At 44.4% G+C, this 15,653-nt stretch overlaps 1 protein-coding gene across 3 annotated transcripts in view; it reads right to left on the reverse strand.

Annotated features, from left to right (window-relative positions):
• MAST4 (microtubule associated serine/threonine kinase family member 4) overlaps positions 1-15,653 on the reverse strand; it is a 742,993-nt gene that overhangs the window by 642,928 nt on the left and 84,412 nt on the right. The window contains exon 1 of one of the 3 annotated variants that reach the window (XM_040339995.1): positions 11,971-12,824. The exons of the other annotated variants lie outside the window; for them this stretch is intronic. The gene's annotated coding sequence lies outside the window, so the exon portion shown is untranslated. Of the gene's footprint in view, positions 1-11,970; positions 12,825-15,653 lie in introns of those variants that run through there. 3 annotated transcript variants of the gene reach the window in all.

Here is a 15,653-nt window from a genome sequence, read left to right on the forward strand (position 1 = left end):
CTCTCTGAGCGGCCTGACTCCTGGTTCCCCCTTGGTGATTTATGTATGCCACTGCCGTGGCATTGTCTGATTGAACTCTCACCGGGAACCCCTGCAATTTCGACGTCCAAGCCCTGAGGGCTAGTCGAACCGCTCTGAGCTCCAAGATGTTGATGGGTAAAAGCTTCTCTGGCCTTGCCCAAATACCTTGGCGAGTGGAACCATCCACAATCGCTCCCCAGCCCGTCAGGCTGGCGTCTGTGGTCACTATCTTCCAAGCCACTGGGTTGAAAGACTTTCCCTTCAGTAGATTCTGAGGGTCTAACCACCAACACAGACTTTGCCGGACTCTTGATGAGAGTGGCAACGGGATATCCAAGGCCTGTGGCCTTCTGCTCCATGCTGACAGGATGGCTGCCTGCAGGATGCGAGTGTGGCTCTGGGCGTATGGCACCGCCTCGAATGTAGCCCCCCTCTTGCCTAGTAGTCTCATACATAGGCGAATAGTCGGTTCCTTCTTGCTTAGAACCAGTAGGATTAATTCCTTGATGGCTTTGACCTTCCTCAGAGGTAGGAACACCCTTTGTTGTTCTGTGTCTAATCTCATGCCGAGATATTCCAACTGCCTTGTGGGCTGGAATGCTGACTTTTCTCGATTTAGGACCCAGCCGAACCTCTCGAGGTATTGGACCGTGAGGGCCACTGCTCGCTCCAAGCCGGGAGACGAGTGGTCTATGACTAGGAGGTCGTCCAGGTATGCTAGGATCGTGACCCCTTGGATCCTTAGCTTGGCTAGGATTGGAGCTAGAACCTTCGTGAACACCCGGGGGGCCGTAGCCTCCATTAGGTTGGAGTAGAAACCCAGCCCCTGTTCCAGGACTGGTACCTCTACTATTACTCCCTGGGAAAGTAGATGATCTAGAGCCGATCTTAATGCGGCTCCTTTCTCCAGATCGTTTGGAATCCTCGACTCCTGGAAATGAGGAGGAGGAAACCTTAGGAACTCTAGCTTGTAGCCTGTGGCCACGGAAGACCGTACCCACTCGTCGGGAATGCTGGCTTCCCAAATCTCCGAAAAGAGTCGCAGCCTTCCCCCCACCTTCGTGGGTGGGGGCGCCCCTTCATGAGGTAGACTTGGGGGCTGGTTTTGCTGGCTTGCGAAACCACTGCCTCTTGCCTCTAACAGCCTGTCCTTCTGATCTGCTGTTGAAGCCGAAGTTTGCTCTTGCAGGAGGCCGTCGATACTGCTTGGCATTAGAGGGCCCCTGCCCAGGGGAGGACTGTCGTTTAAACGCAGGCCCCTGAACCTTCTTCTTAGTTGGCAAGAGTGTACTCTTGCCGCTTGAAATGGTCTGAATGTATTTATCTAGGTCCTCTCCGAAGAGCCGTCCTCCATGGAAGGGGAACCCCACCAGGAGCTTCTTGCATGGGGGCTCAGCCTCCCAGCTTTTCAACCATAAGAGTCTTCTCATATGGATAAGGGATAACGATAAACGTGACGCTTGCTGGATGGAATCCTTGATTGCGTCTACCGTAAAACATATGGCCTTAGGGACATCCGAAAATTCTTCTGCCTGCTCGGCAGGAATAAGTTCAAGCATTTGCTTAAATTGATCTGATAAAGCTTGAGCGACTCCAATCGCAGCCACGGCTGGCTGTACTACTGCCCCTGCAGAAGTGAAGGAGTTCTTAAGTAGTGCTTCCAAGCGCTTATCAACTGGATCTTTGAAAACCTGTACGTTCTCTACAGGGCATGTTAACGATTTGTTAACACATGAGATGGCTGCGTCTACTGCAGGAGAAGCCCATCTCTTGGAAAACTTTTCTTCCATAGGATATAAGACAGAAAATTTCTTAGGTGGTAAGAACACCTTGTCTGGTTTGTTCCACTCTTGGAACAAGACTCCCTCCAATAGAGGATGGATCGGAAACACAGCACTGCTTTGAGGCGCCCTCAGTGAGCCCAAAGCTGAAATCGTCGATACCTGGAGATCTGGTACAGGCAGGTTGAATGCCTTATGGACCAAGTCCGTCAAGCCTTGAATCCACCAGCTCTCCCTCAGGGAGACTGCCCCAGACTCCTCTGTATCCGGATCTTCGATCCCTGAACCTACTTGGTCTTTGTCCAAGAGGTCGTCCAATTCCCCAGAGGAAAGGACCTCCTCTTCCGAGGGTCCGCGCACGGGTGACGGAGATCTATTCCGCTTACTACCCCGCATAGCTGCGGCTATCATTTCTCCCATGCTTCTCCGCATCTCATTTAAAGAGGTGAGCAACACCTCCTCCGTGACCATCTTAGGGTTGGGTTGACTCGCGTCAGCTCCAGCCCCAGATCCCGATGGCCCAAAGGCTCCCTGTGGGGAAAGCAGCGGCATAGCTCTGTCCGAGACCTCAGACTCTGTGGGGGAATCCCCACCTTTTGTACCCTCTGGCTTGTTCTTTGATGCCATGGTACAATACCGAGGCACACCTGCTACTTATTGGTACCTGGGACTTATAAATAGTTAAATGCCCAAACACCTGTTTGGGGAATAAAAAATGTTTCCTCTACCCCAGATGACACTTTTTTTTTTTTTTTTTTTTTTCAATCTAGGCAAGAAAAAACATTCTATCCCCCTGAGTAGTATTGCCAAAGAAAAGACTATGAGATGGAAAAGAAAAAACAGCCTATTCCTAGGCTAAACCACAATCTTCTGAAGACTGTAGTATTCTTTCTGGCCACTGTGTGTCCTCAGCGCCCCGTGCTTCACTCCAGTCCTTCCTCCCTCAAGCCAAAGTATTGAATGAGCTGTGGCACTAAGGAAGGGCCGCCCCTTCCTTAAACCACTGACCCGCCCTTCCCCCCCAGCTAAAACGGCGCCAAATGCGCCTATAACACGTGCACGCGCACCGCGCGCCCGCCGACGGGGGGGGGGGTTGGGAGGAAGGGCCTCTCTGTTCCTGCAGCCGCAGGCCTGGAACACACGAGGAGGTCAGCGTTTTTTGCCTGCCTTGCAGGCATGAGGAAGAGGACTGGATAGAGCATCGCCTGGAGGCTTGCAGGTAAGCATAGCTCTCTGAACACACATACATTTGTACACAAAAGGCCCCACTCACAGCTTTTCCAACACTACCAGGGAGGTCACTTTTTATGGGGAATGATAACATATAGAGCCATCCTATCTTCATGATATGTGACTGGTTTGCCAGATGCAATGCATAACCTTAGGCATGTCCCCTGTGACCTCCCAGAAAAAACTTGCTAAGAGCCAAGTTCCGCAAGTTTTTCCCCTTACTTACCTGCTCCATGCCGCAGGACTTTGCCAAGCAAGAGGCCCAATCTTCCCCCATCTCCGTGGGGATGTCTAGACCTTCAGGCCCTGGGAACCTTCTTCTTCCATGAAGGATCCACTGTCCTGGACCCATACAGCACCCTGGCAAACAGAAAACATTAGGCGCCCAAAGGTTTTCTAAGTTCTGGGCCCAGGGTCCAGCTCTCTTAAAAAGAAAGCATTATGGGCTATACCCCAAGGGTTTGGGGTCCGGTTACTGACCACTTTAGCGCTCAGGCTTTTTTGGACAGAACCGGTAGCTCACCTAATCCCAAGGATGCGGAGGCAAGCTAAACCATGACTAACACCTAAGACACTGGCGTAAAAACTGAGGTACTCCTCCTATGGGAGGGGGTTATATAGGGAGGGGCATTTCCTGTTTGAGATTGCCAGTGTCAACACCTGAAGGTACTCCATATAACCCACATAGTAATGAATATGCTGCTCTGTGTCCCGTGATGTACGATAAAGAAAACAACATTATGAAAATCTATTCTTAGGTCTGGCAAATGAAAACTTTTTTAAAAGGATTAAACAAAATATATATATATATTATATATATATATATATATATATATATATATATATATATATATATATATATAAATTAATTATATGTAAAATCAAAAGCTCTATTTTTGTTTTGGATACAGTATGAAATGGTCAGAGCCTTTGTCAAGTTATTACTGCCAGTGGCCTTGGTGGGGAGAATAAATGAGTTACTTCAACTATTCAAATTCCTGATATTGCTTCTTTCGGGTGAAATACCTGGTAATCCTGCCAGTCCCTCTATATCTATACACACATTTTTTACCTTTTATTTTCATTTTAAAAAGAGAATTGTTTTTCAGGCTAAGGGTTCACACATACTTTAACCCTCTACTTGTCCAGATGACCACAGATGCAAAATAAGAATCAATCAAAACATCTGGAGCCGTCATTCGAGTAAGGAGGTGAGGGGGGAGTCCGCCAATGGAGGCACTTGTTCCTATGACATCTTTCCAGGACAGAAATTCTGTTCAATTTGGAAGGATTTCACCTCATTTGCCGTTATATCTCCATTGGAGGAAATCAAAAGGAAATCTCCCAGGTGAGATACAGACAGCAAAAAATAACCCGGTGTTTAACCACTTCATTACTGGGCACTTAAACCCCCTTCGTGCCCAGACCAATTTTCAGCGCTGACGCATTTTGAATGACAATTGCGCGGTCATCATTATATTTTTATCATTTTTTTCCCACAAAGAGAGCTTTCTTTTGGTGGTATTTGATCTCTGCAATTTAATTTATTTGCGCTATAAACCAAAAAAGACAGAACATTTTGAAAAAAAACACATTTTTTACTTTTTGATATACAGTAATAATATCCCATTTAAAAAAAAAATTCCCTCGGTTTAGGCCGATACGTATTCTTCTACATATTTTTGTTAAAAAAACAATCGCAATAAGGGTATATTGATTGGTTTGCGCAAAAGTTATAGCGCCTACAAAATAGGGGATACATTTATGATTTTTTGTATTTATTTTTTTTACTAGTAATGGCGGAGATCTGCGATTTTTTTGTCAGACCTGCGATATTGCGGCGGACGTATCGGACACTTTTGACACACTTTTGGGACCATTCACATTTATACAGCGATCAGTGCTATAAAAATGCACTAATTACTGTATAAATGTGACTGGCAGTGAAGGGGTTAACACTAGGGGGTGAGGAAGGGGTTAAATGTGTATCCTGGGTGTGTTCTAACTGTGTGGGGGGAGGGGACTGACTGGGAGAGGTGACCGATGCTGTGTCCCTATGTACAAGGGACACAGATTGGTCTCCTCTCTCCCTGACAGGACGTGGAGCTCTGTGTTTACACACAGAGCTCCACGTCCCTGCTGTCACCGCCGATATCGATACCTGGCGGACATCGCGGCCGCCAGGCACGTTGTTTCCCCGCTGCGCGCCCCCAGCTGCGCGCACGTGGGAATGTCAACAAGAGGACATCCAAAGACGTCCACTCGCCACTTTCGTCTAAGGCGCGAATCCCAAATGGTTAAAGGAGTTGAAAAGGCAGGTGGTTTATCTTAATGGATTCTATGCATCAAGATAAAAAACTCTGTGTGTAGCGGCCTCCCCAGCTGCCCCCAATTACTTACCCGAGCCCCATCTCTCTCCAGCGATGTCCACGAGTGTCTTAGCCATCTGAGCCTCTCCTCCCGACTAGCTGAGACACAGCATCAGCTGTCAGACAATCAGGGTATAGAGGGGGCGGGCCAGGCCTCCGCTCCATGTCTGAATAGAGAGAGGGAGCTGTGACTCTGCTTGGGTTCCCCCCATAGCAAGCCCCTTGCTGTGGGGGCACTTGACAGGAGGGAGGGACCAAGAGCAGTGAAGAGGGACCCGAGAAGAGGAGGATCTAGGCTGCTCTGTGTAAAACCAACTGCACAAAAGAAGGGAAGCATAACATGTTGGTTATTTAAAAAAAAATATAGTTTTGACTTTACATCAACCATTTTCAACGCATCAGTATAAAGAGATTCATATAAAATAGCTTTCAAGCAGAGTAATTAGAATATAGCAGATTTTTAAATGCCTTCTGCAATAACTGTATCCTAAGTGCTGGGTTTCTTATTGTACATTGTGTAACACACACCAACGCCACTAAAAGAGGCAAGCTACCACTAACAATGTGTCTTTGTATAGCACACCCTACGCATAGTACATATTGCAGCATACAGACCTCAAGAAAACCTGGGTTTTAATTATTTTAATTCATTACTGCATGAAGTCACTCAAACCATAACAAAAAAAAAATTAAGTATTTTATGTAGAGCTTGCCATCACTAACAAGCTCTTAAAATGGAAGTAAACCCGCCATTACAGCTTTCACCTACAGGTAAGCCTAGATTAAGGCTTACCTGTAGATGTTTGCAATATCTCCCAAACCTACACGGTTTAGGAGATATTTGCCAAAAAGAATGCACAGTTGTCTACGGCGCATGCACTCCAATACGAGATACGCACAGGTAAAATAGGGTATGGACTTGGTTGTAAAATCCGTTACTTGGGAGTACATTACAGCGGATTGGACCTTAGCATTATACCACTGTTTTTTGTGGTAACCTTCAGGTGAGTGGAAACGGGCAAACAAAGCTGTAGAGACAACCCTAGCATAAACCTTCCCACTCCGAGCAAGCAATAAGGAGTGAATAAGGAACAAAGGGTAGGGACCGGTTTCCTGTAATATACTTGAAAAATAAGATTTTACAAAAAAGTCTAATAGCCAGATTCAGATACAGTTACGCCGGCGTATCAGTAGATATGCCGACGTAACTGAATCTGCGCCGTCGTAAATTTAAGCGTATTCTGGAAATCAGATACGCTTAAATTAGGATAAGATACGAGCGGCAAAAGTCTCCTACGCCGTCGTATCTTAGGGTTCAATATTTAGGCTGGCCGCTAGGTGGCGCTTCCGTTGAGTTCGGCGTAGAATATGTAAATGCCTAGATACGCCGATTCACGAACGTACGTGCGCCCGTCGCAGTAAAGATACGCTGTTTACGTAAGGCATTTTCCGGCGTAAAGTTATTCCAACAAATAGCTGGCCTAGTCAATGTTAAGTATGGCCGTCGTTCCCGCGTCGAAATTTGAAATTTTTACGCCGTTTGCGCAAGTCGTCCGTGAACGGGGCTGGACGTAATTTACGTTCACGTCGAAACAAATACGTCCTTGCGGCGTACTTTGGAGCAATGCACACTGGGATATGTACATGTAAAAACCGTCAATCACGTCGGGTCACGAGTAATTTCCATAAAACACGCCCCCTATCCTCATTTGAATTAGGCGCGCTTACGCCAGCCCCATTTACGCTACGCCGCCGTAAGTTAGGAGGCAAGTGCTTTGTGAATACAGTACTTGCCTCTCTGACTTAAGGTGGCGTAGCGTAAATACGATATGCTACGCCGCCTTAAAGATGCAGCGCTCTTTGAATCTGGCTATAAATGTTTATATTCTTGAATTGCAGCGATTCTTATATTCTGCTAATTTTTTTATTCCGTTAATCGCTGGTGCAATGCTTTACATGCCCCCCAAAACAAAAAATAATAAATGCACTTTTTTTCAAAAGGTGAACTTATCCTTTAAAAGATAAGTTCACCTTTACAAAACAAAATGCTAATTTTTTGCAGGTTACCCCCGATCAGCAGATTGTGGATGCAATGCCACCGTCCTGCAGACCGTGTAGCGGTCTGTCCATACCTCCGATACAGGTAGGTAGTTACTGAACAACAGGAAGCTCAATGAACTACCTAGAGTGCTCAACAGCGCCCTCATAGTTGATTGAGAACTACAAGCTTAGTGCACATGCTCTCAGCAAATGCACAACCAGCACAGAACAGAGATACCAACTATAAAGCATATACTTGGCAGCTCAGTGTTAAAGCTTCCTGTGCTCACAAACATGAAAACAGCTGGCATTGTGAATGGTCACATAAATAGCAAAATTACCTGTAGGCAATCTATTGAAAGCAAATAAGAACATGCAAAGATAGTTGAGGAACCTGCAGTTCTTAAGACCCAAGGTCATGTGAATGAGTGCTTGTCTATTGTTCCCTCAATACTGCTCTGAACAAATAAAACATATGTTTGATAATTGTGTACATATTTATTAGCATTGCACCGATACCAGTACCAATACTAAGCATTTGCACAAAAACTTGTACTTGCGCAAATGCTCTGATGTGGTGCAGGAAACCGCATGTGATCCGGACAGGAATCACACCGCATTCCTTTTGCAAATCACATGTGATTCATTGCAGTGCAATTTGAGCCATTCGTTTTGTATGGTGCAAATCGCAACGCACCCGCAGGAAAGGTGCAGGGACCTTTTTTTACCCACACTGGAATTGGATTGCAGTGCGACTGATGCAGTGCAAATCCTACACTGCATCTGTGTGAATGAGGACTCAAGTCCGCAGGCTGTGTGTAAAAAATAAATGCATCCAAGGGCAAAATAGGCATTAGTAATTGGCATCGGCGAGCACTTAAGAAAAAGCATTTGTACTCCTACTCTGTCTTCTAAATCTGGTAAATCGGTGCAGCCCTAATATTTATTACAGGTACTTCTATAGTGACAACAATTTACACAGCACTTTACATTTATATTGTAGATTCACATCAGTCCCTGCCCTCAAGGAGCTTACAATCTAAAGATCCCTAACTCACATTCATACATACACATACTAGGGCTAATTATCAGGGGTTGACAAATTTGCTTGGAATCTAGGAGCCAGCTAAAAAAGTTAGGAGCCAGAAAACGCACTCCGTCCCGTCGAGCTTGCGCGCAGAAGCGAACACATACGTGAGCAGCGCCCGCATATGTAAACGGTGTTCAAACCACACATGTGTGGTATCGCCGCGATTGGTAGAGCGAGAGCAATAATTCTAGCCTTAGAGCTCCTCCAACTCAAAACATGCAACCTGTAGAATTTTTTAAACATCGCCTATGGAGATTTTAAAGGGTAAAAGTTTGTCGTCATTCCACGAGCGGACCTAATTTAGAAGCGTGACATGTTGGGTATCAATTTATTCGGCGTAACATTATCTTTCATAATATAAAAAAAAAAATGGGGATAACTTTACTGTTGTCTTATTTTTTAATTAAAAAAAGTGTAATTTTTTCCCAAAAAAGTGCGCTTGTAAGACCGCTGCGCAAATACGGCGGGACAGAAAGTATTGCAACAATCGCCATTTTATTCTCTAGGGTGTTAGGATAAAAAATATATATAATGTTTGGGGGTTCTAATTAAAGGGAAGAAGATGGCAGTGAAAATAGTGAAAAATGACATTAGAATTGCTGTTTAACCTGTAATGCTTAACTTGTAATACTAACGGCCACCACCAGATGGCGCCAGCTTACACATCTGGTGGTAATAACTTGTAATACCAATGGCTCACCACCAGATGGTGCCAGCTTACAAAAAATAAATAAACTTTTTTTTTTTTTTTTTGCCCCCCTTCCAAGCCAAGTCGCCAGGACCCCATTTCTAGTCGCCATAACTACCTGGCGCCCAGGATTTGTCGAGCCCTGAATTAACCCATCAAATTTTATTTATTATTTATACAGTACCAAATCTTAAAGCACTTTACAGCATCCATGGACCATTCAAATGGAGGGCAATTTTAATATGCCAGTCTGAGGAGCCAAATAACCTAGGTAAATGAAGTAGGGAAATACTACCGCTCTGAAAGCTGCTGATCCCTTGGATTGCTCCCGCCCTACTGAAACCGACAGGTGCTGGCTCTGCACAGGTGCATGAGATGAAAAGGAATCCTGGACTGCCGTACTCTGTTCAATGACGTCTTTATTGGATAAAATCAATCAAAAATAATCCAAAATGGTACAGTCACAATAAAAAGTGAACAATATAAAAGGTGGCTAACGCTTTTAACATCGTGAGATGCTTATTCATAGCTATGATTAGCTTAGCCTTGAAGATCCACACTGACAGTTTCTGTATTCTTTCCAGTGGAAAGTCCGCAATCTGCTTGCGCCAGCCGAGTAGGAATCTGCCAATGGAATGTATGGAGTTTGCAGTGAACATGAGAAAGAGGAGCAAGACCAGACAGACCGTGTGGATTTTCAAAAAGAGGCTTTATGGCGCAAGCAGCACAGGGACATGTGGGTACATTGCTTGTCAGGGATGGCAAAAGAGCAGGGAGGCTCACGCTTTAAAGTGAGCTGAAATTGAAAAGTGAAGACATGTGGTCTTATATAGAACATTTACTAATGATGACTGTGCTTAAAACGGTTCTTCATCCTAGAAACGAAAAATAAGAGTCAGCAGCTGCAAGTTCTGTAATATTCGGATACTTTACACTAATAGGACACTTGCCTGTCCAGGGATCCAGCGTGGCCCTCACCCGAGCCGGCTCTTCGGCTTTCTTCAGGTCCAGGTGCCGACATGTTTATTTTGGGAAGCTGGCTCAGACTGCTTGCAACATCACAGCCAGCTTCCCACTGTAAATTTGTGAGCCGTGACATGTTCCAAAGGGCTGCGGAGAAAGGTGTTGGGGGGGGGTGGGGGGGTCCAACTTCTGCTTGGATCGCCTTGGCAATCTGATCAGAAGTGGGAGCAGGTACCAGTCAAAACCAGGTAACTACTCCCACCCTTAAAGTGCCATAACTCCCACAAGGGGGGTGGGGGTGGGTGGGTATTAAAGCAGACAACCAAAACTCCACTTTTGGGTGAAGTTCTGCCCTGAAAGATGTACTTTTTATCTTGAAATCCTTCTAAAAAACAGCAGAGCACTTCCTGCACCTTGAGCCTTACTGCTGTTTCTTTTATTTCATCGAAAACTGAGGGATCTAGGCAAGGAACTGGCCCAAATCTGCTTAGCGGGTGGTCTAGTTGGCCACCTCCTGCCTGGAAAATTTGAGGCCACAAAGATGGAAACTGTCACAAGAGAGAATAATTCATCCACTCTGTATAGCTTATTGTGGCCAGCTTAAAGTGGGACCTTAGGCTACATACTTGAAATTGGCAGACAGGTAGGATTTTTAATGCAAAAGAGATGCTTTGTCTTTTCTGATTTAAAGCTACTTACCTGCCTGTCTGCCCTTGTACAGTGAGCCACGTTCGTGCAGCACACTATATGTATTTGGCAATGCTGAATTTAAATGAACCCCCTGTTCGGACGTCATCCCCCGCCTAACAAATGTCAGCAGATGGCGATTGAGACCCAGAAGTCAGCCACCAGAAGATGTCTTTGGCAAGGTGGAGAGTTTGGTGACGTCGCATCACTGGAGCTGAGGCAAGTATTGTTCTGCTTTAAGGCACTGCATCTTTGATCTACAGTGGAAAAATCTCCCTGCTTTTGCATAATTCATTCTATAGATCTGCTTTTGTGTACATCTCGCAGTCCTGCTGCCAAATGACCACTTGACACTGCAGGCATTATGATGGATACTTACTGTGGGGGCTGTGTACTGCAGTGCATAGTCTGCTATGCCAGCGTTCTATCAGATTACCGCTACCCATTGCATTGTGCAACAGAAGCGACACGTCAACCAAGAGATACTTACTGTGCATGCGCTCCAAACACTTCATGATCTGACAGGTAGTAATAATATGATAAAACACCCATGTGGACATCTTACTACACCCAGCTACATCTTGAGTAAATTCAAGAATAAATTATTTAAGAATAAAAGGTGAGTATATAAAAATATAGCATATTGGTATCTGCTATCCTGTTTGGATGTTTAATTTTGAAAGCCCAAAAGGTTTAGCGCTGACCAGTGTAGGGTGTACCAACATGGCCTCCGCCACCTTCCTACTGCTGGCCTCGAGCTTCTTTCATGCGACATGTCATGTAAAACATATCAAAACAGCATCACAGATGTCAATATACTATATATGCTCACTTTATTGCTAAACATATTTTAAATTCAAGACGTAGCTGGGTGTAGCTATATGTCCTGCTGGGTGTTCCCTGAGAATACCGCTACCCATCAGATCATAAAGTGCGTGAAATGCATCACGCAGTAAGTTTTTTGGATTGGCATGTCCCTTTTGTTGCACAATCTGATGGGTAGCAGTATTCTAATAGAACACAGGCAACATGGGGAATCATGACTACCAAGTACAGCAAGGTCTACGGGGGGTTTCTAGGATATTTGGAGTGTGAACTTACCTTTTTGCATTACAAACCCATCTGTCATGAGATCTAGCTGCTCTGTAATTCAGACTTTCAGATCCAGTATTTGTGTGTAGTCTAGACTGGTTTGAATATTGAACCGTAGGTCCAGCGAGTAGCACACTGCTTATGTCACCACAATTACAGTATAACCTGCTGCAAGCATTGCATTGAACACTGTATGTAGCTGATAAAAATATAAAAACTATAGAAAAGTATCTTGCGGTAAATCAAGCAGATCAAACATGAAAAAAAGGAGTTCCACAAAGAATCCTCCTGCCAGAAGAAAAGTAGGTCATGACTAAAAACATGCTGCTGGTAGTAAATTAACAGCTGTCATATTCAGCTTCCCATCCCACAAACATGTAAAAATGATTAGACTTGCTGTCTCGTTATCAAGATACTTAAGCACATGCAGAGGTTTCCACAACACCAAGCAATTCGTGTTCCAACACACACCAAGCGAGAAGGGCGACTATCAGCACAGGTTGAATAACTATTAGATCACGGTCCCAGCGCCTCATTACATCAGGTACCTACACGTCGTGAACATGAGAGTCACGATGAGAAAACATTTGTGATCTTCAATTACACCGACGTGATGTTTAGAAGCATAGAAGCGTACATGTAAAAGATTGCCAACGTGGTCTGTATGTCTAGGCATAGAATAAAAAAAAAAAAAAAAAACACACCATTCAGTACATCTCTAGAATACATGGACATTGAATAGAAATATAGAAGCATGATAGCAGAAAAAGATGACATGGTCCATTGAGTCTGCCTTTTGCTTTTTCTATTTATTTGTTTACTGTTTTTAAAGATTAGATAGATAGGATAGGATCGATATAGTATAGATCAGGGGTGTCAAACTCAATTCCATTGTGGGCCGCATCAGCATTATGATTGCCCTCAAAAGGGACGGTTTTATCTGCAAGATTAGATGTCCAGCGCATCCCCTCCCCTTACATTAGATGTCAAGAGCCACCCCACCATCAGAACTTGAGTCCCCCACTTTCCCTTACATCACAGTGTACCCCCCCTTTCCTTTTGCTGCTGCTGGGAAGAAGCTGGATGCATTGCTTGAAAGCAGAAAGTAAGGGACTGGAGGAGGGCTCTCTGGCAGCTGCAGGATGGGTGCGAGGGCCACATGAAATGGCCTGGAAGGCCGGATTCGGCCCGCGGGCCTAGTTTTTGACACCTGTGGTATAGATTTTTCCCTAGGTTTCTCACATTAAAAACGTGTTAAGTCTGCCAGTAATCCAGTGGATTCCTAATTTTCTGCAATGAGATGACAACACTGTCTAAGCTGCAGTAAAATCCCAAACAGCGTGGTCTGTACTACCCACGCTCTCCCTTGCTGGACCACAAAACAGCGTTACTAAACCCACAACAGTAAAATCAGTCTGTATATGCAGGAAAGGATGCTTGTTATACTCACTGTGGAAACTTAAGGGGTTAATCCTCTGCATTGTGTAAAAAGGCTGTTTGATTCTATCTTCTCTGATCCACCCCTTCTTCCACAGTCCCCAATACATCTGCTGATAAAACAGAGGCCTGGGGGCAAACTGCACATGCTCAGTGTGGTGTGTATTGCTAGAGTGTTTTGTATGTTTTTATTTCTTGGAGAGTGCATGTGATCAGCACAGGGCCAATCAGCACTGACCAGAGGCCCAGGAGTCCTGCAGCCTCATAGGACACTCAGGGGAATAAAAAATCCTCCTGCAAGCTTTAATCAGACACGGATAGAAGTCACATCACGGCTATATACTGCTGATGAGAAAGGGTATTTAGCAGTTTACATTTACTAAAATAATTGCATTTCCATGTTGTGTGTACTGCGGGAGATCAGATAGTGAATGTGGGGTCCTGGGTTTAGGAACAGCAAGGGAAAGCTCAGGCAGGTCTGAAAACGCTACTTGGGATTTGGATGCAGTCACAGCAATAGGTTTGGAGCTTACTGGGTTTCTGGCAGAATCATCAATAGTTGTCAATATGCAAGGCAGAGATCATGAATTCTTTGTTCAAAGCTGTGCAGTTTCATGTTCAATACTACACAATGGAATTTGACAGGAACTGGATGCAGAATAAAATCCATTTACTGGAAACGCGGCTTGAAAACAGCTTCTCATTTGGACAAGGTTTTTCCTTTAAAGTGGAACTCTACTTCTGGAGATACTTTGCTGGATCAGAACAGGTGAGAATTAGACTTCCAGGGGGCACCTGGGGCCAGGATACAGTACAATAGCATACCTAGTGTTAGGAATAAGCTTTGTAGATTATACCAAGAACCAACAATGAAGCTGTTACTGGCTGAAGAGCTGGAACAGGATCTTTCTGTTGACTACGTGTGCTTAAGCCATTGTTTTATGTAAAAAAATAAAAAAAATAAAAAAATCATGCCTTCCGCCTGGTTAGACAAACATGGGAGACATTGTTTCCTGTAGTTTTAACAATGTACAATTTTCAATAATACAAAGAAGCTTTGTACTTTTGAGAGTTTAATTTTCATAAAAAAAAAGCAAAAAGCACCAACACATACTGTAACTATGCATAATTGTATTTACAAGCTGTAGTATTTAGAAGCTTATCTAAATACTAGAACACAAATAAAAGTCTACAGATTTGGTGGCTTTTTTTCCCCGTTTTCTTTTTTGCATGTTTCTTTACTTGGGTAAAAGATGCTCATTCTGTACCTGTGGAGGAGCAGTGCCACCCTATGGATGAGAGCAATTAAAATTCCACCCCCGCTCCCTCCTTTCCCAGGCCCAGTTATTCTCCAAATACCGGCTTCGCCACACAGCTCCCGGGCCAGACTCACTTGGCCGCCACCTGAAGAAGACAATGGTATGGCATTCTGGCTTAGCCGATTTGTAAGTATGGGGTCCCATACAGTGTCCCCTATTGTTTGGAATATATCACTTACTATCATAAGACACTCTTAAACTGTGGTCTTACCTTTTAGACATGTTTTATATGCATCCACGCCTGAGGAAGTGAGCAGTAGCGCACAAAACGTGTCAAGTTCTAAAGGTAACCCATCATGTATTGATATTCCAAATTTCAAGTATGTATCCTACAGTGCAGCTAATTTCAATTGGATTGCATTGTAATTGATGTATTATGACAACTGTATCTACTTCAATAAATTATTTTACCATTTTTAGACTTGGTGGCCATTTGTGGTACACCTCATTCAAAGTCCCAAGGCTATGTTCTGTTTTATATGTAATGCAAGGCAATACCCAATGCCTTTGCTCCTGCAGCCGCCTTGTCTTTTGGTTGCAAGATAGAAATCAAACTCCCCAAAGCTGCCCCTCGCCCTCCATTACATGCAATGCAGGATCAGTGGTGCTGAATTGTACATGAGGATACCGCAGGCCCACCCACCTTCCAGGGCTGTAGTGCAATTCCCCCTTTTCTCCGCAAGCTAAACAAGCATTTAAACCTTACAATCATTGGTTTGGGAGTCACCAAACCATGGAATCCAGTAACTAAACTTCAACCAACTGTCTAGAGGCTAAAAAAGCATAAAAAAAAAAGAAAACAAAATTAATTGGTAAGCGGCAATAAAATACATGTTTTCTTTTGGGTTTAATACAGATGTAGTGGGTGGTTGCTACGAGTTACTACATCCACCGATATCACCCTGCTGCCAGACATCCATTAGACACTCTATTTCA

This window comes from Rana temporaria, chromosome 1 (assembly GCF_905171775.1).
Source record: "Rana temporaria chromosome 1, aRanTem1.1, whole genome shotgun sequence".
NCBI lineage: Eukaryota > Metazoa > Chordata > Amphibia > Anura > Ranidae > Rana > Rana temporaria.